The sequence below is a fragment of the Narcine bancroftii genome, chromosome 6 (assembly GCF_036971445.1).
Source record: "Narcine bancroftii isolate sNarBan1 chromosome 6, sNarBan1.hap1, whole genome shotgun sequence".
NCBI classification, from domain to species: domain Eukaryota; kingdom Metazoa; phylum Chordata; class Chondrichthyes; order Torpediniformes; family Narcinidae; genus Narcine; species Narcine bancroftii.
This window is the reverse complement of record NC_091474.1, coordinates 137,028,492-137,056,473: the sequence shown is the minus strand read 5'-3', so window position 1 is coordinate 137,056,473 and position 27,982 is coordinate 137,028,492. Positions and strand designations below refer to the sequence as shown.

The window sequence follows — 27,982 nt, the reverse complement described above, 5'->3', positions numbered from 1 at the left end:
AGAAAGGAAGAAAGGAAATACTGTTGGTGCTAAGACTTTATCAAGTACATGTTGAAGTCTTATGAGAAGCAAAAGAAGAAATTAAATGGACATTTGCAGAGATTTTGTTTCTTCCTTAGACACGGGTGAGGCACATGAAGACTGGAGGGTGGTAATGATGTCCCTTTATTTAAGAAGAACTGCAAGAACAAGCAGGAAAGAGCTCAGGCAGGGGATGAGGAAGGCCAAAAGGAGCCATGAAATGTCCTTGACAAGCTGAATTAAAGAGAATCCCAAGGCATTTTATACGCATTAAATATAAGAGGTTAAAAGTGGCATGGTTAGCCTAGAAATTAGCACAACACTATTAAAGCACTGTCTGTAAGGAGTTTGTATGTTCTCCCTGTGACCTGCCTGGGATTTCTCTGGGTGCTCTGGTTTCCTCCCACCTTTCAAAAAACTTACAGGGGTTGTAACATATTGAGGTATTTGGATGGCACGGATTTGTGGACTGGATGGGCTTGTTACCATACTGTATTTCTAAATTATAAATAATGAGGGAGAAAATAGGACTGTTCAAGGCCAAAGGTGAAAGATTGGAGTCACTTTGGATTCAGAACTGGCTTGCACATAGAAGTCAGAGGGAAGTGGTGGTAGGCTGTTATTTCAGGCGAGAAATGCATGACCAGTGTCCACAGTGGTCTCGGGACTTCTGTTGTTTATGGTGTACACAAATGTCTTGGATGAAAAGGTAGATGGGAGGGTGTATTGAGAAGGGTTGTGGCTGTCATTTGACAGCTCTGCCCCCTATCTAGTCAGAGAACACACCAGCTGCCAATCAAGGTTTGGTTATGCCCCACCCATTAGTACACACCTTGTAGTTGGGAACCATGTAATTTACCTGGACTGAATTCTCCAGCCTGTCTGCACTTGGCCTTGGGCCATTGGCAGTTTTAATTGGATTAACCCTCCTGGCTCCAAGCCATTAGTTCCTGCTAATAACCTGGGCTGGAACCTCCAGCACTATAAAGGTGCCATGTGTTCTTTATTCTCTTTCTTTGCCAGCTTTGAACCAACCTGCTTCACTCCAGAAATGTGGAAGGGTGCTAGAGAAACTGTTGGTAAGATATGCACTGTTAAAAGGGTTGGGGTTGTTTAACTATTGTCCCTTACAGCATGGAGCTATGCCTGCAGGACCCTTAAGAGAATTTTTAAAAATTATTTTATTTAATACTCCATACATGAGTAACTACAGTTATTATAATAATACAGATATAAAAAAACCAAATTGATTACATACATGATGGTTTTCACCTCACCCTAAAACCCTTCCTTATCACCCAATTTATCTCACCAAGCAAAAAAAAAACAAATTGAAAAAAGTTTTTTTTTAAATTATAGGCATAAAAATATAAGAAGAAAGAAAAGAGAAAGTAAAAAAGAATATTTAGATTACACAGAGAGATGTTGTGTAGTACAATTCATCAGTTCTAGACCCTTGGGATCTGTAGGTCTGTAGCTCCCTGAAAGTGACCACACAAGTGGATAGGATGGTAAAGAAGGTGTGTGGCATACCTGCCTTTATTGGGCAGGGCAAAGGAGTAAGGAAATCATGTTGGAGATATGTAAATTTTGGTTCAGCCACATTTGGAATACTGTGCAATTCTGTTCACCCCATTACAGGAGAATGTGAAGACTTGGAAAGGGTACAGATTTACCAGGATGGTGCCTGAATTAGAGGATGTAAGTTATAAGAAGAAGTTTGGATTGTTTTCTCTGGAGCCTCAGAGGCTGAGGGGAGACCTGATAGGTTTATAAAATTATAAGAAGCATAGAGTGAAGTGGAATTGGCTGGAACTGCTTTTCTTGTTCCGGATGGAGGCTGAGGAGTCATCTTATAGAGGTTTATAAAATGAGAGGCATGGATTAGATGGATTGTCATTGTCTTTGCTCCAGGATAGTGGTCTAAAACCTTAACACAGATTTAAGTGAGATGGGAAAGATTTAAAGAGGACATGAGAGGCATGTTTTTTCCCAGAGAGTGGTGAGTATATTGGAAATAACTGCAGAGTGGTAAAAATGGATGTGATTACATTTACTTAACATTTGGGGCAGACACATTGATAGAATAGGTTCAGAGTGGCATCGGACAAACACAGGTAAATGAGACAAGCTCAGGTCAGAATGGGAGTGTTTGACCTAAGGGCCTGTTTCTGTGCTTTATGACACTAGGAGTCTCATAAAAATATTTTGGATATAACTTGCACCAAAGGAAATGGGGATGGTCCAGAAAAGTTACAGTAATCTGCCATAATTATATTGAATGGTAGAGAAAGCATAAGAGGATGAATAGCAAGGTACTACTTCCTTTCTTACATTCTTGTTCTGTTGACAGGCTTAAATCATGTCTTTTTCACAGCATTATAAAGACCTAAGTATTACATCCTTTGTTTCACAGCCTCCTGGAGGCTCTCTCTGCAAGTCAGATCACATAGGATTTCTATTCTTTTCTTAGTTTTTCAAAAAGAATGAGCTTACAAGGTCAATACCCTACATATCAACTGTCAACCTATAGATTTTTTTGACATTTTAGTGCCTAAGGATATAAAACAACATTCAGACATTTTGTTATTTTTTTTTACTGTCATCTCCTGGTAAAGATAAGCAACTCAAGTTAAGTAAAGTCATATTTACTTATTGAAATTTTCACGTGTTAATGGCCATATAAAATGGACTACAAACAAAGATATGATTAAAATATGAATAACAAACAAATTCCTCAAGTTCAAACATATTGATGTAGTGCAGCAAACAATGAAACAATTGTGAGTTTCTAATTCATTCGGAAGTACAGGATTGTGAAGTTAGTCCTGAGGCAGGAGGCAGATAAATGATCTGAGTCCAATGCACAAACTGCCTCTGTCCCCACAGAACTTCAGACAAAAATCAAATCACAAGATTGCAAAAGAGTCACATCATGCTGATGGAACTTCCTGACTTAGTTTAGTTGCCCAGCTCAAAGAAATCATATTACACTGCTGAACTATTTCAAGTAACAAAACAATGAATCAGGACCTAAGGAGGAACATTGAGAAGATGGTCTGGGCCTCGGGTTAGAGATTGTTGCAATGACTATTTCACATCTTATTTTGTTATTCTATAATTGCCAACATACATTTAATTTTATCAGCCTCCCTGTTGTAGGCAACATGTGATAGTTACATAAAAGGAACATCGAACATAAAAGAATCAGCGCCGAACATGATGCAAAAATTAATCTAAAACTCTGCTGCTTACACATGATACATATCCCTCTCTTTTGTGCATATTCATATTTCTATCAAAAAGTTTTTAAATAAAACAATCACATCCACAACTACTGGACCCCATTTTAGGCAACTACCACTCTCTGTGAAAAATACTTGCCACACACCTTTCCTTTAATCTTCCCCAACCCTCAACTTCAATGCATGCATACATGTCCTCAAGTATATAATGTTTTTAGCCTGGGAGAAATATTCTGAGTCTCTACCCTACCTATGTCCTCATAATTTTATAAACTTCTATCAGGTCTCCCCTTCAGACTCCCATACTACAGAGAAAATAACTCAATTCCAACCTTTCCTTAGAACTCATGCCCACTAATCCTGGCAACATCCTTATATTTTTTCCAAAGCTTCCACATGATTCTTGTGAAGGCTAAACAAAATTACATAAAAAGAACTCCAAGTGAACCTAACCAAAGTTTTATATACCTGCAACTTGTTCATCTACTCTTATAGTCAATGCCAACCTAATGAAGGCAAGCATGCCATAGAACTTCCTTACCAATTGAATGTTTCTGATTATCATAAGCCCCTTTTCCACTGGCACATTGTCCCAGGAATTAATGGAGAATTAACTGGGGCAGGGTCCAGTGGAGAAAGAAAAGAGTCAGCACACCAGCTTCAAATTATGTCATTTCATGCCAGGGATTGACAGCCTCTACCCCTACTCATAACCCTGGAGTCAGCTGACGCCAGTTTGCCAATTAAACCAGTGGAAAAAGAACAGCAGAAAGTCACCCATTTCCTTGGGGATGAGTGTGTTCAGTGGAAAAGCAATCACTGTCCTAATTAAAGGTGGCCCAGTGGAAGCAGCACAAATGGCTTCCTATCCCAGGACACTGCACAGCCAATTAACTGGGATTCCAGTGGAAAGAGGCTATAGATTCATGGAGGGAAGGATGGTGTCAAGGATAGCTGTACACAATTGGGTTTGTCAAGAGATTCTGTTGCTGTAAACAAGACTCTAGGATTGTTTATTGCCTCCCGGATGCCAGGCAACAATGTCTCAATGGGGAAAGTGAGCAGCCAGAGATCATTATACTCATTGGTACCAATGACATAGGTAGAAAAGGGGATGAGGTCCTGCAGAGTGAATATAGGGAGTTAGGCAGAAGGTTAAAAAGCAGGATCACGAGGTTAGCAATCTCTGGATTACTAGCACTACCACGTGATAATGTGGACAGGAAAAGAAGGATTGGGCAGATGGATGTGTGACTGAGAAAGGGTTTCAGATTCCTGGAGAATTGGAATTTCTACTGGGGCAGAGGTGATTGCATAAGAGGAACCGGTTGTACCTGGTCCTGGAGGAATTCCAATATCCTGGTAGGTAGATTTACACTGGTACTCACGATGGTTTCAACTAGTCTGTTAGGATTTGGGATACATATAGCTATGACAGAGAGAGAGGGGCAGAATTGGCTGTTCAAAGTACAGGCTTCCTAGTAGCCAGCAGAAATTATACAGTCCTAGTCATGAGGTCTTCCAGGTCCTTTGGCCCAATTTGTCCCTGCTGACCAAGCAAGTCCGATTTGCATGTTTTTGGCCAATATCCCTCTGTAAACCTTTCCTATCCATATGCCTGTCTAACAGTATTCTGAACATTGTAATTGTATCTGCCTATACGACTTCTTCTGGCAGCTCACTCCATGTGGAAAATTTTTCCCCCAGCTCCCCTTTAATTTTCCCTTCTTACCTTTAACTCATGCCATTTAGATTTAGACTCTCAAACTCCAAGCAAAAATCTGTGGCTATCCACCCTATCTATCAACCTGCACCCATCGTAATTTTATAACCTCCATAAGGTCACCCCTCCCCCAACCCCTCAGCCTCCTTCATTCCAGGGAAAACAGTCCAAGCCTACACAACATTTTTCCTTCTTGTTAAAGAGGATAAAGTGTAAAAGCTGGCAGTCATGTGACAATGTGAGTGGATGCAATGAGAAATACCTTAAATATTTCAATGGGATCTGTATTAATTCACATCGGTATAGCAGATCTTGTGAATGAGAATTTCAGATGGAACTTTATCACTTCGATGAAAAGGCACAAATGGAGAAAGATTATAAAGATCAATATCCCATGCAGATTAAGCAGCTGTGTCACAGAATATATCTAGACAGTAAACACTTCTCGTGCAATGGTTTAGCATTAAAATCAAGAGGTAAAAGATTTACAATTAGCTTTTTTTTTTCATGTTATTGATATATACTGTACTTTAAAAAGCCAAAGCCCCATCACAGATCCCTTAGGAACTCAACTATAACAGTCTACTGACATCAATTATAACAGCATACAGACAGAGATAAACAGTGGAACATCTGAGTGACACTGCTTTAAGTAAAAGTATCTTTTTTTGGTATCATGCACTGTCTTTGAGGAAAGGTTTCATGCAGTGATTGTAGTATATACTAATGCAGGTCTGATATTAAAAGCAGCATAATTTGATGTAACCTGTACTTGCAGTGACTGTGGCAGAATGGATTTTAGCAGCCAAATCACTCATTCACTTGATAACTTCTTATGGTAGCTCTTCATGAATTTTATTTTAAAAACAGGTAAAACAAGCCAATCAAAATTACAGTAAAAATGTACCAGTAGAACAACTGATGAAAATTTTATTCTTTCTAGTAACACGGTTTGTGTAAAGAACTTCTGAAAAACATTAGTTGCCACATTATTATTGAAAAATGTAATGAAGCACCACCTAGTGTAATAAATAGAAATCTGCTTTGTTTTTAAGTGACCATTATAATTAGAGAAAAACCTATAGTCAAGCATTATCCAATTGTGCCGTCAATGGGAGGACAGACTCCCACCTACTTTGCCTGTTAATCAATGGCTGGCTATTCTAGCGTGGCAGAGGAGGTGAAGTCAGCAGAGGACTGGTCTTCTCGTCATCACTGCCTGGACCAACTACTGAGTGGAGATGATCCCCATTGTGTCATCAGAGAGCGTACGGGCATTGTGGAGAATGGTGAGTTTATTTTCTTTCTTACTGTGCTTGTGTATGTACCAGGTCTTTTAAACTGTAATTAACAATTGGGGTTCCGCAATTTCCAAGTGCTCCCCAAAAGGGTTCCATGAGCTAAAACGTTTGGGAAGCCCTGCCTTAGGCACATGTATGGACTCCAGCTATTCCTGCCTTTCAAATGGGTATGTTGAATAGTCACCGTTTTGTTTTTCTCAGGTATAATTTCCAACTCTTCATCTGATACATCAATTGCTACTTCCTGCACCTGTGCAGAACAATTTTATAAATGTTGCTATCAACCTCCGCCCTGCTCTTCGGTTTACTTGGGCTATTTATGATATTTCTTTCCCCTTTCTAGAGCTCTCTCTCTCTATATATATCTTAGAAGACAACCTATCTGCCAACATTTATTACAAAACCCACCAGCTCCCACAGCTACCTAGATCATAAGTCATTTTCTCTGCTTCCACCACATCTGCTCTCAAGGGGAGATCTGAAATGCCCTCCTTTTTCAAGCAATGTGGCTTTCCCTTCATTGTGGTTAATAGCCATTTCCCATGTTTTCTCCATTTCTCATAGTTTTGCTCTCATCCCTCCATCCCTGCCCCCATCTCTCCAAACAGAACAGGGATAGAGTTCCCTTTTTCCTCACCATTCCTCCACCAGCCTCCAAATTCAGTATATCATCCTTCACCATTTCCACAAACTATAATTAAACCCAGTATCAACCACATCTAGCCCTCCCCACACTTTCCACCTTCTGAATCAGACCCTCAATAATTCCCTTGTCCATTCATCCTTCCTTACCCATCTCTCTATGGTTCCTGGTACTTCCCTCTATTTCTGCAGAGGTGCACACAGTCTTAACACCTCCTAACTCACCACCTTTCAGGGACCTAAGGAGCCATTCCACATGAGGTAAAGATTCATGTCAACCTCCTCCCTCATCTTCAGTATTTAATGTTCTTGATGTGGTCTCACTGCATTGATAAGACAGTGCAGACCTGAGAAATGTTTGTAGACCATCTGCGCTCTGTCTGCAATGGCCATCCCAAGCTCTCAGTTGTTTGCCATTTCAAATTCTCCTCCATTTCCCACACAACCCTGTCCATTCTCCACTGCCAAAGTGAGTCCCCAGTGTAGACAAGAAGAACAACACCTCATAATGTGCTTGGGCAGTCTGCAGCCCAGTGTTACGAACTTTGAGTTTTCCAATTTCAGATAACGATTCTCCTCTCCCTTCCTCCTAGATACTCAGCTACCCACAACCATTCTCATCCCATGACTCCCTGAATCCATCGTCTTTCACCCACATTTCCCCCAGATTATTCTCCCTCCACACTTTTCTTCAGGACCATCTGGTCCCATCTGTCCTTCCCTAACAGATTTTCCCCAGCAGCCTTCATTACACCTCTGTTATCACCTCCTCTTGCTTTCAGATTGCAGCACTGGCAGTCTTTATATCACTCCACTCCATCATTGTGACTCATCTTCCAACTGATCCTTTTATTTCTCTTCTTTCTTCCTTTATCTGGCACCTGGCAATTAAATGTCATATCTCAAACTTTCCCTGATTCACACGCCCCTCCCCCCTCCACCCTGTCCTCATTGTCATGCCAGCTCTCTCCTCTCTACACATTCAGACTTGATGAAGGGTTCTGACCCAAAAGTATTGACGTTCATTATTTCTCACTGATGCAACTCAACCACTGAGTTCCTCCTGAATCAATTGATCCTTGGCATGTATGTGCTCTGCCATTAGATCTATTTTGTGCCATATCCTTTGACTGTTAGCATCACATAGTCAACATATGACGGAATAAAAAAAAACATCCACACATACTCACAAGCTCTAAAAAAAATTAATAAATGTAAAAGAAACAGGGTTGTGCCCCCTCTTGTGGCGACTGTTAGTGTTGACATTAAGAACCATTGCAAATTCAAAATATTACCAGTTGGTATTTCATTGAGTGCTGCTTTCTCCACATTCATAAAGCATGACTTAAAACCATGGTTTTGAAATATATTCCACTTATATTTAAAAAAAATTACAGAATGATCCTTCATATTTTGGTAGGGACAAGTTTAAGTTTATTTGTCACAAAATACCTAGTACAGTGAGGCATTTTGCAAACAGACTGACGGTTGTCTCTCACTTTCATGCATCCTCGTCAAGAACACTCTATATAGAGTAAAGAATTACAATAAAAAAGGAAGATCAATAAAAACCAACCAAGGGCATCAGGATAGCACTGTTATGGGGTACATTCAGGAGTCTGATGGCTGTGAGGAAGAAGTTTGCCTTTAAGTCTGTTGGTGTATGTGTTCACACTTTTCAACCTTCTTCCTATTGGGAGATGGGAGAAGGGAGTATGTCTGGGTGTGATGTATCCTTTAATGTGCTGGCTGCCTTTCCAGGGTAACAGGAGATGTAGATGGGAGTCCATGGAAGGGAGATAATTTTCTTTTCTGAGCTGTATTCACTACTTCCTGTAGTTTCTTCTGGTCTTGAGCAGAGCCTCTATGATGCTATTTATGGTATATCTACAGAATTTGTTGAGGAGCTTGGGGATAAGACAACTTCCCTAATCTTCTAATTAGAGGAATCATATTTAGCTCACCAGGGATTGTTGTGCTGTTGCACTTTGTGTTGCTGTACTTTGCCTTGTACTCGGTGACAGCATGCGTACCTGCCATAGTCATCGTTTGTCTGTGATGTTCTTTTGGATTCAAGCTTGATGAGTGGAAAACATTAGTACCATAATGAAATTAAGTGTCAGATATTAGTATTATTATAAACCTGAAACATTAACTCCATTTCTCTTTTTGCATATGTAGCCTGATTTCTTAGGATGCTGTATTTCTTGCATTTTCTGTTTTAATTTTACATTATTTATTTTTAAGACATACAGCACAATAACAGGCCCATTTGGCCCACAAGACCGTGCTGCCCAATTGACCTAATACATTTTTCAATGGTGTGAGCAAACCAGAGCACTTAGAGGAAACCCATGCAGACATGAGAAGAATGTACAAACTCCTTACAAAATGCACAAGATTCTAGCCTGGTCGCAGCATTTTAACAGTGTTAACCACTACATTAATCGTGTGTTTCAACATGGATAAGATAAAGGAGATGATTGTGAATATCAGGAAGATGACAGTCGATCACACTGTACCATCCACCATCAATGACTCTGTTGTGGAGAGAGTTCCTTTGGTGTGCATATAATGGACAACCTACCCTGGACCCACAATACTTCCTCATTAGTCAGAAAGACCCAGCAGCACCCACACTTCCAAAGGAGGCTGAGGAGGGCAAGGTTCTCAGCTCAACAAAATTTTACAGGAGCACAAATGAGAGTATACTGTCTGGCTGCATCATTGTGTGGTATTGTAGCTGCAAAGCATCAGGTCAGCCATCAATACAGAGGATCTTCAACAGCTGAGAAAATCACTGGGGTCTCCCTTTCCTCTGCTGACGACATTCACCTTAAACATTGCTTAAATAATGTTCAAAGAATTTTTGAGGCCCCTTTTCATCCATCACATAGTATCTTTGACCTAAAACCATCAGGATGGAGATACAGGATCATCAAAATCAGGACAGCCAAGCTGGGAAATGGCTTCTTCCCGCAGACTGGTATGGTACCCTATAACAGAGTAAAAATTGAAAAATATTTATATGCATTTATTTTATGTTATATCTTTATTATATATGTGATTATTATGGATTATTACGAGCTGTGTATAGTGTATGTATATATTGTGTTGCGCTATTGAACAGAAGCAAACACACAAAACATAAAATCTGTTTTACAGGATTTATTCAACTTAAACCTTCACCGAACTAGCTGTGAGAATACTGGTGCAATACTGGCTGACTCCGAAAGAGCTGGACCCAGCTTATATCCTGCAGGGTGATTGACAGCCAACCGGGTGGAGCTTGTCCATTCAGGTCGGCTGATTGACAGCCGGCCAGGTGTTGCCCTGTCCTCCCATGTTCTTCTGCAGGTACAGAGGTCACACCCTGCAGTAGGCTGGTGGTGTACCACCACATTCACCCCCTTTAAAATTGTCCCGGGGGGGGGAGGGGGAGGTTTGCAGTCCATGATCTAACAGAGCCCCACATATATATACATTATTACAAATTTAGACAGTCTGGTGGCCATCGGAGTCTCTGGTGACCGTTGCAGGGTTGGCTCCTGGTCACAGGTCGGCGAGGGTAAGCAGGGGCTGGAAGTGGGGGCCGGAATGGCTGGCAAGGTGCAGCGCAGAGGGGTGGCCGGGGGGGCCGGGGCTGAGTCGAGTGCGATGCATTGGATGGGTGGGGAGGCAGGTTCATCCCCCATGGTTGGAGTGAGTCGGTGCCCAGGGGGGTCTTGAGTGCCCCACAGCTGTACGGGGTCAGGGAAGCATGTCAGGCCGGTATGGTCCTGGAATGGAGGATGCTGTACTGTGGTGGGTGCTCCAGCTGGTGCCAGGTCCCTGGATGAGACGGTGACCTACCTGCCACTGCTGAATCTAACATAGACGTAGTTGTGATTCGCATGTAGGAGGAATACCTGCTCGACCAGGGGTTTGGCCTTGTGTGTCTGCACATGTCTACACAGGAGCACTGGTCCCGGAGATGCAAGCCATGCTGTGAGAGATGTTCCCATTGCTGATTTCTAAGGAACGAAAACAGGCGTTCGTGAGGGGTCTCATTGGGGAGGGTGTCCTGCCAGTACTCTATGAACCACCCCTTTGACTTAAGGGCCAGGAGGACTGCCTTCCAAACTACCCCATTCTCATGCTCCACTTGTCCATTACCTCTCGGGTTTTAACTAATCGTGCAACTAGTTGCGATGCCCCTTGCTGTCAGGTGCTGGCGTAGTTCCTCACTCATGAAGCTAGATCCCCCCGGTTGCTGTGGATAAATGCAGAGTAGCCAAACATGGTGAAGATCTGTGTCAATGCCCTGATGACAGTGGCCGTGGAGGTGTCTGGGCAAGGGATGGTGAAAGGGAAGTGGGAGTACTTGTCTATGACCATGAGGAAATAGACGCTCTGATTTGTGGAAGGCAGGAGCTCCTTGAAGTCCATGCTGAGGTGCTTGAAGGCCTGTGTGGCATTTACGACATGAGCCTGGCCAGGTGGAAGAAATGAGGTTTTTTCCGCACAGACCCAGCACGCCTCAGTCATGGTCCTGATGTCCCTGACAGTGTACAGGAGGTTCCGGGACTTGATGAAGTGGTATAAGCGGGTGACGCCTGGGTGGCATAGGGACTTGTGCAGTGCATGCAGTTGGTCGTCATGGAGTGACGCGCAGGTACGGGAGAGGGCGTCAGGGGAGTCATTAAACTTCCCTGGGCGATACTGGATATTGTAGTTGTATCTTGCCAGCTCGACTCTCCAGCGCAAGACCTTGTCATTCTAGATCTTGCCCCTGTGAGTGGTGTTGAACATGAACGCCACAGCCTGCTGGTCAGTGAGGAGGGTGAACCACTTGCCGGCCAGGTAGTGGCGCCAATGACGGACTAGTTCCACAATCGCCTGGGCCTCCTTTTCAATGCTGAGTGCCCTTGCTTGGAACTTTGGAAGGTCCTGGAGAAGAAGGTGACTGGGTGCCCCCCTTGGTTGAAGGTAGCGGCAAAGGCTACATCGGAGACATCACTCTCCACCTGAAAGGAGGAGTCCTTGTCCACAGCATGCATTGTGGCATCTGCAGTATCCTGCCTGATGCGTGTGAAGGCTGTCTGCGCCTCGGGTGGGAGAGGAAAAGTTGTGGCTTGGGCCAGTGGGCAGACCTTGTCCAAGAAGCGGGGAACCCACTGTGAATAGTAGGATAATAAGCCAAGGCACCTGCAGAGGGCTTTGAGCATGGGGTGAGGGGCAGCTCCATTAATGGGCGCATCTGTCCTGGATCTGGGCCGATTACACCATGTGCCATGATGCACCCCAGGATGGCAAGGCGGGTGGTGCTGAACATGGACTTCCCTTTGTCCAAAGTAAGGTTCAGCTCCTCAGCTTTCCGGTAAATTTCTCCAGGTTTTCATCATTGTCCCGCTGGTCGTGGCTGCCGTTGGTGACATTATCCAGGTATGGGAAAGTTGCCTTCAGTTTGTGCCAGTCTACCATACGATCCATCTCCCGCTAGAAGATGGAGACCCCATTTGTGACCCCAAACGGAACTCGGTGTAACTGGTACAGGCACCCATCTGCCTCGAAGGCTGTATTAGGCTTGTCCCGTGGGTGGATGGGGAGTTGGTGATAGGCTGACTTCATGTCATTTATGGAGAAGACCTGGTAGTGGGTTATCTCGTTGACCATGTTGGCTATCCTTGGTAAGGGGTAGGCATCCAGCTGGGTGTACCGGTTGATGGTCTGGCTGTAATCCATGACCATTCTTGGCTTGCTGCCCCCTTTGATCACCAGGACTTGGGCTCTCCATGGGCTGTTACTGGGCTCTATGACACCTTCCGCCAGAAGCCGCTGCACCTCTGCCTTGATGAAGTCTCTGTCTGCGGTGCAATAGCGCCTACTTCTGGCGGCTATTGGCTTGCAGTCTGGTGTGAGGTGTGAGAAGAGCACGGGGAAGAGGTGATGCGCAGCGTGGAGAGGCTGCAGGTTGGCCGGGGCTGGTTGGACGGCACGCTGTGGAGCGTGAGTGGGGTTAGGGGCCCCCCGAAGGCAAGGGTGCTGCTCTGCAGGTGGCATTGGAAGTCTAAACCCAGGAGGACTGGGGCGCAGAGTTTGGGCATGACCAGGAGCCTAAACCCGGTGTATGTCTACCCCCACCCCACAGTCAGATCGGCCGAGCAGCACCTGAGGTATTGATAGTGCAGTCCTGGGTGGCGAAGGCGATAGAGAAGGTGGTGGGGTGGATTTTTAGCTTCAGTGAATGAAACTCTCAGTGCTGCCACTGTCGATTAGGCACTTTGTTACCTGTCCATTGATTTTAATGTCCATCATGGAGCACCCGAGGCCATGGGGGATGTCCCTGGTCAGGGTAGTGGCTGCTAGGACTATCTCAGCATCTGAGTCATCGTTCCCTGTTGGTGGAGGGGAGTCGTGGCCGGTGGCATCCTCAGCAGGCATCATGAGAGGTGAGTGTTGACCGGTGGTGCTCTCCATAAGCATGTGGTGCGGTGGGCAGGGATCTGCGGTGTGCAGAAGTCTGGGGTGTATCAGTAGGGTGGCCTGGTCAGCACTCATGTTGACCATGTCGTCATCATCATCAATACCAACTTTGTTGTAGGCCTGGGAGGTCCCAGGTGGCGGTGGTGCCTGGGATTGACCAGCCTAAGATGTCGGCGCCACATGGGAGTACAGGGTAAGGCTGACCTTTTCCCCAGCTGTGTTGTTTGTGCCAGGGTAAGTGACGTCACGCCGTCGGCGAGGTTGACGTGTGGCGGAAGTGACATCATTCCGTGAACCGGAAGTGACGTCACTGTAGACTTCGTGCTCAGCAAAAGCTGGTCCGAATGTATGGCGTGCACGCAGCGATCATTGATGGCGAGGCCAGAAGTTGGGCCACGGAAGCTGGAGAGGCTGGAAGTACCTGCGAGGGCAATGGCGTCGCCTGGCAATCACATGTGGCGGGGATTCGCGGGAGGGGAGCAGGTCGTAGAGGGCCGCTGAGCTCCCGGCAGGCTTTGAGAGGCATACTTTAGTTAAGTGGCCTTTCTTGCCACATCTCGAACACTACTGGTTTCTGGTCACGCAGTTTTGGCGTGATTGACGATCATACCCACACTGGGACCCACAGTACTTACAAGAGCGCTGGGTGCCTGCAGCAGCGATGTTTTTGTCCCCAATCTGGTCTAGGGCCACAGCAGCCGAGTGTGCTGACCATGTGGAGGCCTGGGGAAGCTGGAGTCGAAGGCTTTGGTGTGCAGGGCTGCTGCCTCCAGGGTTCAGACTACTTCCACTGTTTTGGCTAGGGAGTAGATATCGTCCTCTAGCAGCTTCTGCCTGACTGCTTTCGCACGTAGCTCCCAGTTGTAGGCATCCTTGATCAGTCTCGCGACCTCCCTTTCATTTACCCTGGGTTCAGCCAGACAAGGTTGGGCAAACTCACGCAGGACTCCCAGGTAGGACTCAGTCGTCTCCACGGGCAGCTGGGCATGGATATTTAGGAGATACCTTGCAAAAACCACATTCGTGGGAGGTTTGTACATTGATCTCGATGGTGTTCCTCGCATCTGAGTACCCGGTGCAATGTTTGAGAGCCTGGAAGGTCCGGGGGCCCAGGTTCAATCGGAGTAAAATGAGCCTTTTCCGGTCGGAGTCTAGGATGTCATCGGTGTGAGCCTCTATGATCGTTTCAACCGTGTGCTTCCAGATCTCAAAGCGTGCTTGTGCTTCCAGGTGGCGTGGGTCGATTTTGAGGCTCCCGGCACTGAGGAACTTCTCCATCACAACGTTAAATTTTAAATTGAATAAATTGTGGTGTGCTATCGAACAGAAGCAAACACACAAAACATAAAGTCTGTTCTACAGGCTTTATTCAACTTAAACCTTCACCGAACTAGCTGTGAGACTACTGGTGCAAGCTCTGAAACTGACTCTGAAATGGCCGGACGCAGCTTATAGCCCAGAGGGTGATTGACAGCCAACCAGTTGGAGCTTGTCCATTCAGATTTGCTGATTGACAGCCAGCCAGGTGTTGCCCTGTCCTCCCGTGTTCTTCTGCAGGTACAGAGGTCGCCCCCTGCAGTAGGCTGGTGGTGTACCACCACATGTATATGCACAGTGATCTAGAAAAATATTGTTTTGTCTACAATCAGATAACTTGAACTTGATAATGTTGGTGGTTATTGTCATATACGTTGTAAACTGTACATACGTATCTAAATTCTTACTTGCTTCAGCCGAGCAGGTACTGTATTTCATAAAGAAAAAATAACTATAGTAGTGTATATTAAATTAAAAAGAGATAATACAAAAGATAAACAAATAAATTATATCTATTACCATAATACAAAAAAGAAAACTGGCATTACATTGGAGCAGACAATCATTTTTGTTGTGTCAGAGTAGTTCATGATTTGTCTAACAAGGGGAGGTTCAAGAGCATGTCAGCTGTTGGAAAGAAGTGCTCATCTTTAGGCTTCTGTACGATCTACCTGAAGGTAGCAGTGAGAAAAAGTTGTGACTAGGGCAATGCGAGTCCTTTAAATGTTGGCTGCCTTCCTGAGCCTCACAATGATTTATTCAGTAGATGGAAGGTTTGAGTCTGTGATAGGCCTTGCCATGTTTGGTATTTTCTGCAGCTTTCTGAATTCATGGGCACTTGTATTATTAAACCAAGCTGTGACACAACCAGTCAGTATACTTTCATTGTGAACCTGAAGAAGTTTGGTAGTGTATTCAACAGCATGGAAAATCTCCTCAAACTTTTTATAAAGTTAAGGCTCTATGGTTGCTTTGATATGTTGGCTCCAGAAGAGGTCTTCTGAAATATGGTCTCCCAGGAACTTGAAAGTACTAACCCTCTCCACCCCTGTCTTATCAATATAGGCAGGTGTGTGATCATTTCAGTCCTAAAATAAAAAATAAGATCCTTGATTTTGTTGAGATTGAGAGCAAGATTGTTGTTTTCTGGCCAACTCCTGTATTCTAACATCATTTCAAGTTATTTAGCCGACAAAGGTGATGTCATCAGTGAATTTATAGCTTGCATTGGAACAAAACGGCAACGCAATCAAAGGGTACACAGGGAAAAGAGCAGGGGACTAAGCACATACCCATGAGGTGCCTGTGTTGATTGTTAACATGGAGGAGGTGATGATGCCAATCCATACAGATTGGTGCCTTTCAATAGGAATTCAAGATGCAGTTGCAAAGGGAGGAATAGAGTCTCAAATCCCTGAGCTTAATTACAAAGTTTTACTATTATGATGGTGTTGAACACTTGAGCTATAGTCAATGAACATTAGCCTGACGTAGGTGTTCCTGTGGAGAAAGTGGTCTGATGCACAGTGGAGGATCAGCAAGATGGCATTTGCTATTGATCTATTGTGGTACTAGGTGAATTGAAGACCTTCCTGAGGCAGGAGTTGATTTGCTTTATTAAACAACATCAGAAGGTTGAAAATATCTACAAAAACTCCAGTCAATTAGTTCATGCAGCCAAATACATCATCTGGGCCTGACACTTAACAGAGGTTCTTCCCCTTGAAGGTTGTGTTTTATGTCAGCCCAAGAAAAGTGCAGAGAACAAAACAAAGGAATCTACATCATCTTTGTTGACCTCACCAAAGCTTTTAACACCTTGAGCAGGAAAGGGCTTTGGCAAATACTAGAGCGCCTCGGACGCCCCCCAAAGTTCCTCAACATGGTTATCCAACTGCACGAAAACCAACAAGGTCGGGTCAGATACAGCAATGAGCTCTCTGAACCCTTCTCCATTAACAATGACGTGAAGCAAGGCTGCGTTCTCGCACCAACCCTCTTTTCAATCTTCTTCAGCATGATGCTGAACCAGGCCATGAAAGAACTCAACAATGAAGACGCTGTTTACATCCGGTACCGCATGGATGGCAGTCTCTTCAATCTGAGGCGCCTGCAAGCTCACACCAAGACACAAGAGCAACTTTCCGTGAACTACTCTTTGCAGACGATGCTGCTTTAGTTGCCCATTCAGAGCCAGCTCTTCAGCGCTTGACGTCCTGTTTTGCGGAAACTGCCAAAATGTTTGGCCTGAAAGTCAGCCTGAAGAAAACTGAGGTCCTCCATCAGCCAGCTCCCCACCATGACTACCAGCCCCCCCACATCTCCATTGGGCACACAAAACTCAAAACGGTCAACCAGTTTACCTATCTCGGCTGCACCATTTCATCAGATGCAAGGATCAACAACGAGATAGACAACAGACTCCCCTGGGCAAATAGCGCCTTTAGAAGACTACACAAAAGAGTCTGGAAAAACAACCAACTGAAAAACCTCACAAAGATTAGCATATACAGAGCTGTTGTCATACCCACACTCCTGTTCGGCTCCGAATTATGGGTCCTCTACTGGCATCACCTACGGCTCCTAGAACGCTTCCACCAGTGTTGTCTCTGCTCCATCCTCAACATTCATTGGAGCGACTTCATCCCTAACATCGAAGTACTCGAGATGGTAGAGGCCGACAGCATCAAATCCACGCTGCTGAAGATCCAACTGCGCTGGGTAGGTCACGTCTCCAGAATGGAGGACCATCGCTTTCCCAAGATTGTGTTATATGGCAAGCTCTCCACTGGCCACTGTGACAGAGGTGCACCAAAGAAGAGGTACAAGGACTGCCTAAAGAAATCTCTTGGTGCCTGCCACATTAACCACTGCCAGTGGGCTGATATCGCCTCAAACCGTTCATCTTGGTGCCTCACAGTTCGGTGGGTAGCAACCTCCTTTGAAGAAGACCACAGAGCCCACCTCACTGACAAAAGACAAAGGAGGAAAAACCCAACACCCAACCCCATCCAACCAATTTTCCCCTGCAACCGCTGCAACCGTGCCTGCCTGTCCCGCATCGGACTTGTCTGCCACAAACAAGCCTGCAGCTGACGTGGACATTTACCCCTCCATAAATCTTCGTCCGCGAAGCCAAGCCAAAGAGAAGAATGACTGGTAGCACAGGATTGCTGAGGCTGTTGGAGCTTATAAGGTGCTTCATCATTTTTCCTTTCAAAGTGAGTGCTGGCAATGTTTTAATAATTCAAGTGTTTGTCTGGATCCATTTTAAATATTGTAAGAATCTGTCTCCACATTCCCTCAGTCAATATGTTCCACATTCCAATTAACCGCGGTTAAAATATTCTTCCTCAAATCTCTTCTAAAGCTCTTTGCCTTGTCTTAAATCTATGCCCTCTAGCTTTAGATACCTTTGCTATGGAGCAATGGTTCCTAATATTTATCCTATTTATGCCCTTAATCATTTACTTTACTTTTATCATGTTTCTACTCAGCCTCCTTTATTCTAATAAAAACAAATGATTCAACTTAGTCAAGAAAATGGGATAAGACTCATTTGATTCTGACAACCAGATCCTAGTGTTTGGATTGAATTCCTCGGTGGTAGTGAAAATGAAGAATACCATTTTATTTTAATAATGGAATATTTACAATTTCACAGTTCAGTTTAAAACACAGTTCCAGAACAGGAAGAAAAAAAGTCTTAAAGAGTTATATACATCTGTAGAACAACTTATCATAAACCATCTATTAAAAAGAATACAATCTGGTCAAAATAACAATTTGCTTAGATATTGGATGAAAATATATTGATTAAATGTTTAGTGAGGTTGAAGGTAATTTACCCAAACAGAAGAAAAAGCTAACAGCAGAAGAAACTTGAGACAGTGTCAGCTAAACAATATACACTGTCTGGGAAATCCAATCATACAGTTCAGTGCACACTGCAATAGAATTTCTATGAAAAAAAAAGCCATTAAAAGCCAGGGAATCATGGTCTGGACCTCAGTCTAATTATCCTTTGATTTTCCTTGGATCTAAAGCACTCATACTTGGATATGTATAGTGGTCTTCAGCAGTCTTGTCTTGATGAAGGTTTCAATATGAAACATCATCCATTTTTCTCCCATTGATGCTGCTTGACCCGCTGATTTCCTCCAACAAATAGATTTTTGGCTGGATATTACATCTGTGAATTACCACAAAATGCATGCATAGACATTTTTTCACCGTAGATGAAAGACCTTCCACAAGTTACATGTAACCTTCCCAAGCAGGTAACAAAACACAACTAGTTCCGGAAACTATCTTCAGATGCTTCCCCTATTCTCCTTCAGGCTCATTCACCTCCTAATAATTCTTCTATTCCTCACCCAATCCCGTTACATCACTGACATGCACTGAATTGCTAAAGGTGGTTAGCATGGATGTGAGGGCCAAAATGCCTGTTTTGCGTGGCTTGATGCTTATGACTATGAAATCCTCAGAAATTTAGGATGAATTTCCAAAACCATAAGATGATCCCTGAGAACTCAAATGACTAACACTAAAGGTCAAGGTAAAGGTTCCATTATTGTCATGTAATACTACATTTAGAATGTAACATCCATGAAATTCTTTAACTTTGTCACCATTTTGTCCAGCCCCCTCACAGAAATGAGGGCCCAGCAAAGAACAAACGTGACCCCTGCTTTACAAGCCACACAACCTTACTTATAAGTAGAAGCAGGAAGTGGCCATTCAAGACTTTGTAGCTACTCTACTGTTCACTGCAGGTGTTTTACCATTTCTCTTATATTTTGGTTCCTTAAAATATTAAGTCTATCCTGCCTTCCAATACCACCCTGTAGTGAACTGGGAATTCACTACTCGTGCGATGCTCTAAGGACTGGCTCCTCCCCAGACTCTACCCGCCCCCCCCCCCGCCCCCCCCCCCCCCACCCCGGCATATCCTGATTTAAACCCTGGACCTCTCCAAAACCCCAGTTCAGTTCACAGACTATGTGTGCCATTCTTATTGAATAAAAGCGTGTTGTACTCTCTTTGGTCTTGAGTGCGCTCTGTCACGCAACAATTTTGTTCAATAAAGAATGGGATGGAAGCACTGTTAAAGTCTGCAATGCTCCTCATCGAACTTCTGTCCCTGGAGGCCCTGGAAGAGTTCACATATTGGCTGGGGTGCTTCCAAATGTACCTGACAGCCACGTAAGAGGTCTACTCAATGGATGAGCTCAAGAGGTCAGCGCTCCTCTCTTGGGTTGGACCTAAAGGATTCCCGATCATCAGGGACTGTACGACTTATGCAGTGGCTGTTGAGAAGCTGAAGGCCCACTACACGAGGCCCCAAAACATTGTCTTAGCGCGGCATCAACTCTCACAATGGAAGCAGCGGCCAGTTAAGTCCATTGGAGGACTATGTCCTCAGCCTACGGGCACTTGTGAGGAACTGCAGATATGAGGACAGCATGGACAGAGAACAGGAGGATGAGCAGATCCAGGATGCTCTGGTCACTGGAGAGTGGTCCAAATACATTCAGCAACAGTTGCTGGAGAAAGGCAGCGCGGCACTTCCTGAGAATGTACTACTGGCCAAGTCACTAGAGATGGCCCAACTTGGGGCTGACAATTTAGAAGGCAGCAGCACCCTTCATGAGGACCTAAGTCCCAGAATGGTGCCACATGTTGCATCGGCTTTAACGATGGCAGCCTTGGGCACTAAGGAATGCTTCTTCTGCGGTCGGCAACAGCACCCAAGAACTCGATGTCCTGCTAAAGACTCCAACTGCTCCGGTTGTGGAAAGGGGTATTGGGTGAAAGTCTACAGGGTGAGGGGAAGTGCTGAGAGGTTCAAAGTGTGAGCGACCCCTAATGGGCCAACTGAGGCGAGCCCAAAACCCAAACCCCCGGCCTCCCAGTGCTAGTGTTGTACACCATGGCCTTGCTGCAGGGCCACGCAGCGAGAGAAGCAAAGCTGGAAAACTTGGAAGCCATCCTGCCACATTTTGAAACTGGCACCACCTTCATCCAATGAGGAGGGAGCGCAGCCATCTTACTGCACCACGTGGTCACCACCATCTTGCTTGCATTCAAATTCTGCACCATTTACAATGGGTGGAAGGAGGAGGAGGAGGGCTGCTATCTTGCTGAAACTTGTGGCCCCCACCATCTTGCCTGCATGAGGATCCGAACGGGGAGAGTGACTCCAATGAGGGGAATGATGGCATCTCCGGAATCTTGGCAGCGATAGTGTTGAACCATGAGATACCATACCAACTGAACAATTCCACAACAAAGGTGTGGGTAAACAGGCATAAATTGAAATGCTTAATTGACTCTGGCTCAATTGAGAGCTTCATAGACACAGAGACAGTTCAAAATCTCAATCTCAAAGTGTATCCCACTAATTAGAGTATTTATTTAGCATATCATATGCAGTCTAAATATTCAAGAACATTGTATGGTTCATTTATCTTTACAGGAGGGGGACTTCTGTAAGTTCAAACTGTATGTACTTAAGAATTTATGTGCTTTAGTTTTGCTGGGTCTTGACTCCTTGTCACTTTAACAAAGTGGCCCTGAAGTATTCTGGTCCTCTTCCTCCCATTATGGATTGGAACAGAAGGTCTCAAAATTCTGATGTCATTTGCTGTCTGACAACACTGAATATAGATCCACCTCCTCTGTTCCCCAATCTGAGCATCTATTGAAGACCAATTGCTACAAAAAGCAGGTGCTACAGTGCAGAGGACCGGGCATTCATCAAGGCTGAGACATAACGACTGCTTGATGAGATCATTATCGAGCACAGTACCAGCCTATGGAGAGCACAGGTGGTTGTTGTAAAAGGGGAAGAAAAGTCTAGGTTAGTAATTGACTATAGCCAAACTATTAATCGCTTCACACTTCTGGACACATATCCCCTCCCTCACATTTCAGACATAGTGAATGAAATTGTGCAGTACAAGGTCTATTCAACCATCAACCTTAAAGCTGCTTACCACCAGTTGCCAATTCATTCTGAGAACCATCCCAACACCACTTCTGAGGCTAACGGGAGACTCTGTCAGTTCCGGAGGGTTCCATTTGGTATCGTGAATGGAGTCTCAATCTTTCAGAGACAGATGCACCGAATGTTAGACGAATTTAAGTTGAAGGCCACCTTCCCATACTTCAACAATGTTACCATTTGTGGCCACACTCTGGAGGACCATGACGCCAACCTCCAGAACTTTCACCAGTCAGCTAAAGCCGGGAACCTCACTTACAACACCAGTAAATGTGTATTCGGGACTAGATGTCTAGCCATCTTGGGCTACGTGGTGGAGAATGGCATCATTGGGCCCTGACCCCAACAGGTTGCATCCCCTGTTGGAACTCCTGATCCCGAGGTGCCTGGACTTTATTTTATATTACGCCCAATGGGTCCTTCAATATGAGGTCAAGTTCCGTTCCCTCTTAAAAATCACTTATTTTCCATTGACAGCCGAAGCTCAAACAGCTTTCAACTGTGTCAGAAGACACATTGTAAAGGCCACCATGCATGGGGTGGACGAAAATGTACCTTTCCAGGTGGAAAGCAATGCTTCAGACGTAGCTCTGGCTGCAACCCTTAATCAGGTCGGTAGGCAGGTTGCATTTTTTTCCAAGAGCTTCGGAAGCTATCAGTGCAGTAAGAGGCACAAGCCATTGTAGAGGCTATCAGGCACTGGAAGCACTACCAGGTGGTTAGGAAATTCACCCTCCTCACGGACCAGCGATCGGTGGCTTTAATGTTCAACAACATAAAATGAGGCAAAATTAAAAATGACAAAATTGCTAGGTGGAGGATCGAACTTTCCACCTACAACAACATAGTCTACCAACCTGGTACTCTCAATGAGCCTCCAGATGCCCTGTCCAGAGGAAGCTGTGCCTCTGCACATGTCGTCCTGTTGCGGTCACTGTACAATGAACTCCACCATCCAGGCATCACTCACATGGCTCATTTTGTCAAGGCACGCAATTTACCCTACTCAATTGAGGATGTCAGGGAAATGACAGGTCATGCCAGGTCTGTGCAGAGTGCAAGCCACACTTCTACTGTCCCAAAAAGACACACCTGATAAAGGCATCCAAGCCCTTTGGCTCAGTGGAACCCCTCCCCTCTTCAAATGGGAATATGTACATTCTCACTGTCATTGATGAGTACTGTTGTTTCCTGTTCGCTATTCCCTGCCCAGACACATCCACGCCATCCGTCACTAGGGCCCTAGACTATTTTCGCCCTGTTTGGGTATTCTGGTTATATCCATAGCGACTGGAGCAAATCATTTATGAGCAAAGAGCTGCACCAGTTTCTGCTGGTGAAAGGCATTGCATCCAGTAGGACGACTCGCTATAACCCCCGGGGGAACGGACAGGTTGAGAAGGAGAATGCTATGGTTTGGAAGGCCGTAAAAGCCCTCCAGTCCAAAGGACTTCCAGTCTCACACTGGCAGGATGTCCTACCCATGGCGCACAACTCCATTAGGTTACTACTTTGCACTGCAACTAATGTGACTCCTCACAAGCTGATGTTTTCTTTAGAAAGTCAATGTCAGAGACAACCCTCCCAGCTTGGCTTACAGCACCAGGATCAGTGCTGCTCCGAAAGCACGTAAAGAGGAGCAAATCCGACCCCTTGGTCGAGAAGGTACACCTACTCCATGCCATCCTCATTTACACATTTGAGGCATACCTAGATGGCAGGGAGGACACTGTCTCGTTTAGGGACCTGGCACCCGATGGAACTGAGAGTCCACCACCTCAAGGGGGCCAGGACTCCAACCTACTCAGGGACTCAGGTGAGCTGTCGCAGGAAGTGGCTCCAGCCACCCCTCAATCAGAGCTGGATCACCCATGCCCCAAGGCCTCATAAACACAGGAGGGTCAGGCAGCCCAGGGCCAGCCGACACTGTGGCTCTCTGCCCACATTTTCAGACTGTAATGCACGTCAAAAGAACCAAAGACTTGTTGATCCAAACCAAGTAGGTCGACCAGTCCAGAATGACCTGGTCTGGCTAGGAGCAATCCTTTAAGACCTGCCAGTAGGTGTGGCTACACTCTCAGCCAATCACAGTCATCCTACACTACCATCTGTACATATTGGTGATAGAATCTGTACTATCACATTCACCCCTTCTTTGAGAACCGACCCCAGTGTGAATGGAGGTTAGGGGCTGTACCGGTCAGGGGGTCTGACCATCTGGCGCCGGGATTGGGGTCGCCGGAGTTGTGTCGCTGGCAGGCCTGTAGGGTGCGGCCACTGCTTCGCTCAATTCCCAATGCCGTTGTCGACAGTCTGGCCTGAGCTGATAGGGTGTTGCTGGTCCCTCTGTTCAAGCACATAACCTGGGAGAGAAGGAATAGGGGGAGGTGGGGTTAAAGGCACTGCTGCATCTGATCCAGCTTGGGCTAGGTCCCTTACTGAGACTGTGTCCTCCCGTCCGTCTAGGTACTCAACGTAGGCATAATGCGGGTTCGCATGGAGCAGAGTCACTCAATCAACCAAGGGGTCATTCTTAGAGTACCGGACGTGACGTCGTAAAAGGACTGGAACGGGAACCGTGAGCCATGCCAGTATGGTCGTACCTGACTCAGATTTCCTCGGGAAAGAGAACATCCTTTCAATGGGGGTGGCATTGGTCGCGGTGCATAGGATGGAGCGGATGGAGTGTAGGGCACTAGTGAGCACATCCTGCCAGCAAGAGGTGGGGAGACCTTTGGACCGGAGGCAAGCGTAACTGCTTTCCAGATGGTGGCATTGTCTCTTTCGACTTGCCCATTACCACATGGTTTATAGCTGGTGGTCCTACTTGAAGCAATACCATGCTCCAGAAGGTACTGCCGCAGCTCCGCGCTCATAAACGAGGACCCCCTGTCACTGTGAATGTAACTGGGGTACCCGAAGATGGCGAAGATGCTGTGCAGGGCCTCTATGACTGAGGAGGAAGTAATGACCGAGCAAGGCACAGCGAAAGGGAAGCAGGAGTACTTGTCGATGGCCATAAGGATGTAGGTGTTACAGTTGGTCGACAGTAAGGGCCCCTTGAAGTCTACGCTGAGATGCTCAAAGGGGCCGGTGGCTTTGATGACATGGGTGTTCTCCGGATGGAAGAAGTGGGGCTTGCACTCAGCGCACACTGGGCAGGCCCGGGTCATTAAGCGAATCTCCTCAACCGTGTAGGGCAGGTTGCGAGATTTGACAAAGTGCGCGAACCTAGTGACCCCTGGATGACAGAGCTCCTCATGGAGTTTCTGTAACCTGTCCAGTTGCATGTGGCGCAAGTCCCCCTGGAGAGTGCATCTGGCTGATTATTGAGTTGACCTGGCCGATATCGTATGTCATAATTCAAGGTGGAGAGCTCGATTCTCCACCTGGCGATTTTGTCATTCTTGATCTTATCTCGCTGGGAATTGCTAAACATGAAGTTGACAGCACGTTGGTCAGTCAGCAGCATAAAGCGCCTGCCAGTGAGGTAGCGTCTCCAACGACGTACTGCCTCGACTATGGCCTGGGCCTCCTTCTCGACAGAGGAGTTTCGGCTCTCAGGACCCTGGAGGCAGTGGCAGGTCCCCGGTCGGCAGTGGCAGTTCCCCAGTTGGCAGCGACATGTCCCTGGTCAGTGGCGGTGGCGGTGGGTCCCTGGTCGGCGGCGGCTGTGGGTCCCTGGTCAGCAGCGGCGGGTCTCTGGTCGGCATTGACGGGTCCCTGGTGGGTGGCAGCAGCGGCGGAAGTTGAGGTCGGGGCTGGGGCCTGGTCGGACATTAGGGTGAATGTCATTGCGGCGAGGGTGGGTTGTACCTTGCGCCCTTGGCGTCTGCCCCGTGACGTCAGGCGCTGCCGTGTGGTGGAGTCCTCACTCTCATTGGATGAGAGCTCTGAGGAAGAAGTGTTTGAAATGGAGAGTGGCGATTTGGCTTCACATGAGGCACTGTGTTTGACGGCGGCCATTTTGAAATGACAGACTGCAGCAATACCAGTTTTTAAGGCACTTCTGGCACCTAGTTTTTCTCGCCGGGCACTGGGACCTGCTGTGCTTGTTCCTCCCGCAGAAATAACACTTTGGGGTTGCATCGGGCAGCGTAGCAACAGTAGTTGGGTAGAGGGAGGGATCCTACTCACATCAGAGTGTGGGGTCCAGCCCCGAGAGTACATGTCCATACTTAAGACCGCAGCCTCCATCGTCTCTGCAATCTGGATCACATCCTCTAGGTTTTCTCCCCCGTGCTCTAACAGGCGCTGCCTCACCTCATTCGATCGAACCCCGGCCATGTAGGCATCCCGAATGAGATCGTCTGTGGTCTCCGCAGCAGTTCTGTCTGTGCAGGCACAGTCCCTGTCCATTGCCCTTACTGTCTGAATATAAGCTTTACAGGACTCACTGGGCTGTTGCCTCCTTGTAGCGAGTGTGTACCGAGCATAGACCCTGTTCATTGGTCGCTCATAGAGCCCTTTCAGCACCTTCATGGCTGCGGCGTAAGTAGTCGCATCCTGGGCATTCTGCTAGACTCTCGGGGACACCATAATCATCAATATTAGTAGTTGATGGCTGTCCTCTATCACGGCAGGATCAGAGAGCTGTAAGTATGTTTTGAAGCACCTCACCCAGTGCTTAAAGTCATTTGAGGCTATAGCTGACTGTGGGTCGATGTCGAGGCATTCCAGCCGTAGCATATGCTCCATCCCTTCAAAATTTCTTTTTGAAGGGAATGCGCATCGAAAGAACAAGAGACTTGTTGATCCAAACCAAGACTTTTATTAACTAAAAGACTGGAGCATATCACAAGTAGGTCGACCAGTCCAGAATGACCTGGTCTGGCGAGGAGCATTCCTTTTAAGACCTGCCAGTAGGTGTGGCTACACTCTCAGCCAATCGCAGTCATCCTACACTACCATCTGTACATATGTACATATACACATTGGTGATAGAATCTGTACTATCACATTCCAAGGGGGCCAGGACTCAGACCTATTCAGGGACACAGGTGAGCTGACGCAAGAAGTGGCTCCAGCCACCCCTCAATCAGAGCTGGATCACCTGTGCCCTAAGGCCCCGTAAACACAGGAGGGTCAGGAAGCCCAGGGCCAGCCAACACTGTGGCTCTCTGCCCACATTTCCAGACCTCCTGACAGGTTGAACCTGTCAATATTGTAATTTTTTTTGACTATCCGATGTTCTCTGTTTTCACCCACAGGTTTCATTCAAAAGGGATGAATGTAGTGAACTGGGAATTCACTGCAGGTGCGATACTCCAAGAACTGGCTCCTCCCCTGACTCCACCCCCATATCATCCCGATATAAACCCTGCACCCCTGACGAAACCCCAGTTCAGTCCACAGACCATGTGTGCCATTCTTAATGAATAAAAGTGTGTTGTACTCTCTCTGGTCTTGAGTGCTTTCTGTCGCACTACTCACCCCAAAGTTTCTATCCTCTTCTAACTCCATCTAACTTGCTTGTATAATGGGAAAAGAGCACTCAAAAATCAGGGCCAGTGCAAAGGAGAGGCAATCGCAGGCATCACCCCCCCAAATGAGGCATTGTGACCTCCCACTTGCTCGTGGCCATTGTTCCATCAAATGAGGTATTGTGACACTCCCCCACTCATAGCACTAGCGTCACTCGTCTCCATGCGATATAAACATTCATTTGTCTATTATGTCAGAGGGAGGAGGAAGTGTGATGGCGGCGGCACACAGAGGAGGTTCATGGTAGGTAGGCACCACTACTCCCCCAGCTGAGCGAGTTTTTGAATGTCAGATTGAGCCCTCCTCAGTTACCCTAATGCCCCCCAGTTAGACTTGTTCTGATGCCAACCCTGTCACAAATGCTACTACAGGATCTGAGGAATCTCTTGGTCTTTGCTTTTAAATGATTCACAATTCAAACTTAAAATAGACTATGAAAATCATAAAAAAAGATGCTGGAAGTCTGAAAATGCCAGAAACACTCAGCAGCAATGCCTCTCCTTCCTCAGAAGCCTAAAAAAATTCAGTATGCCTTCAATGTCCTTACCAATTTTTATAGATACATCATAGAAGGTGTCCTATACTGATACAACCCAGTTTGATATGGGAACAGTTCTGCCAAAAACTGCAAGAAATTGCAGTTGTGAATGCAGCTCAGGCCATGATGCCAATCAACATTCTCTCTATCAGCTCTGTTTATACTTCCTGCTGTCTTGGGGAAACAGCCAACATTAAAAGACCCATCCTAACCCAGTTGTACTCTCTTTTCCATCGT

The 27,982-nt window shown here is 46.0% G+C and overlaps 3 long non-coding RNA genes across 3 annotated transcripts in view; 1 reads left to right on the top strand and 2 right to left on the bottom strand.

Moving 5' to 3' along the window:
- Positions 1-27,982, bottom strand: part of LOC138736521 (uncharacterized) — a 203,937-nt gene that overhangs the window by 136,595 nt on the left and 39,360 nt on the right. The gene's annotated exons all lie outside the window — the stretch shown is intronic.
- Positions 7-27,122, top strand: LOC138736514 (uncharacterized). The gene is made up of 4 exons (XR_011340329.1): positions 7-125; positions 1,045-1,100; positions 6,157-6,278; positions 26,934-27,122. It is a non-coding gene; the product is annotated as an uncharacterized lncRNA (long non-coding RNA).
- LOC138736513 (uncharacterized) lies at positions 14,748-27,294 on the bottom strand. The gene is made up of 2 exons (XR_011340328.1): positions 27,157-27,294; positions 14,748-15,016 (listed from the first exon to the last, which is right to left on the bottom strand). It is a non-coding gene; the product is annotated as an uncharacterized lncRNA (long non-coding RNA).